The following is a 2,256-nucleotide window of genomic DNA, read 5'->3' as shown; positions in this document are numbered from 1 at the left end:
TTTCTAAGGTTTTTACTACATATGAACACTTTTCACATTCTCCCGTGCAACTCGGCTGCTAGTCCTCCTTTCATGCAGAATTTTAAGGTACTAGCTCATGAACAAAGCACCAAAGCCAGCTAAAAAGTCAATAATCGATACCTAAAACTTGAATTCTACTACTTCTTACTGGCTATTACATCAACTTAGAAGCTTCATCTGTGTTCTACTATGGTGCTTTTATTGTGTCCACATACCGCAGCACGCGACATAGCTTTGCAGACGATAAGTACAACTTTTTCAGAGAGAAGAGCGGCCAATGTGACGATCTGGCTTTAAGTCGATTCGATAACAAATGACGATAACGGACGGATTTCTAAGGTTTTTACTACATATGAACACTTTTCACATTCTCCCGTGCAACTCGGCTGGTAGTAATCCTTTCATGCAGAATCTTAAGGTCCTAGCTCATGTCCAAGGCATCAAAGCCAGCTAAATAGTCAATAATCGATACCTAAAACTTTAATTGAACTACTTCTTACTGGCTATTACATCAACTTAGAAGCTTCATCTGTGTTCGACTATGGTGCTTTTATTGTGTCCACATACCGCAGCACGCGACATAGCTTTGCAGACGATAAGTAAAACTTTTTCAGAGAGAAGAGCGGCCAATGTGACGATCTGGCTTTAAGTCGATTCGATAATAAATGACGAAAACGGACGGATTTCTAAGGTTTTTACTACATATGAACACTTTTCACATTCTCCCGTGCAACTCGGCTGGTAGAAATCCTTTCATGCAGAATGTTAAGGTCCAAGCTCATGTCCAAGGCACCAAAGCCAGCTAAAAAGTCAATAATCGATACCTAAAACTTGAATTGTACTACTTCTTCCTGGCTATTACATCAACTTAGAAGCTTCATCTGTGTTCTACTATGGTGCTTTTCGTTTCTCCGCATACCGCAGCACGCGACATAGTTTTACAGACGATAAGTACAACCGTTTCAGAGAGAAGAGCGGCCAATGTGACGATCTGGCTTTAAGTCGATTCGATAACAAATGACGAAAACGGACGGATTTCTCAGGTTTTTACTACATATGAACACTTTTCACATTCTCCCGTGCAACTCGGCTGATAGTCCTCCTTCATGCAAAATCTTAATTTCCTAGCTCGTGTCCAAGGCACCAAAGAAGGGTAAATGTCATTAACCGATACCTAAAACTTTAATTGTACTACTTCTTACTGGCTATTACATCAACTTAGAAGCTTCATCTGTGTTCTACTATGGTGCTTTTCCTGTTTCCGCCTACGGCAACACGCGACAAAGCTTTGCAGACGATAAGTACAACCGTTTCCGAGAGCAGAGCGGCCAATGTGACGATCTGGCTTTAAGTCGATTCGATAACAAATGACGAAAACGGACGAATTTCTCAGGTTTTTACTACATATGAAGACTTTTCACATACTCCCGTGCTATTCGGCTGCTTGTCCTCCTTTCATGCTGAATTTTAAGGTCCTAGCTCATGTCCAAGGCACCAAAGCTAGCTAAAAAGTCAATAATCGATACCTAAAACTTGATTTGTACTACTTCTTACTGGCTATTACATCAACTTAGAAGCTTCATCTGTGTTCTACTATGCTGCTTGTAGTGTCTCAGCATACCGCAGCATGCGACATAGCTTTGCAGACGATAAGTACAACCGTTTCAGAGAGAAGAGCGACCAATGTGACGATCTGGCTTTAAGTCGATTCGATAACAAATGACGAAAACGGACGGATTTCTCAGGTTTTTACTACATATGAACACTTTTCACATTTTCCCCTGCAACTCGGCTGCTAGTACTCCTTTCATGCAGAATCTTAAGGTCCTAGCTCATGTCCAAGGCACCAAAGCCAGCTAAAAAATCAATAATCGATACCTAAAACTTGAATTGGACTACTTCTTACTGGCTATTACATCAACTTAGAAGCTTCATCTGTGTTCTACTATGGTGCTTTTCCTGTTTCCGCCTACGGCAACACGCGACATAGCTTTGCAGACGATAAGTACAACCGTTTCCGAGAGTAGAGCGGCCAATGTGACGATCTGGCTTTAAGTCGATTCGATAACAAATGACGAAAACGGACGAATTTCTCAGGTTTTTACTACATATGAACACTTTTCACATTCTCCCGTGCTATTCGGCTGCTTGTCCTCCTTTCATGCTGAATCTTAAGGTCCTAGCTCATGTCCAAGGCACCAAAGCTAGCTAAAAAGTCAATAATCGATACCTAAA

This window comes from Schistocerca gregaria, unplaced genomic scaffold (genome assembly GCF_023897955.1).
Source record: "Schistocerca gregaria isolate iqSchGreg1 unplaced genomic scaffold, iqSchGreg1.2 ptg000514l, whole genome shotgun sequence".
In the NCBI taxonomy this organism is placed as follows: Eukaryota; Metazoa; Arthropoda; class Insecta; order Orthoptera; family Acrididae; genus Schistocerca; species Schistocerca gregaria.
This window is presented reverse-complemented; position numbering follows the sequence as displayed.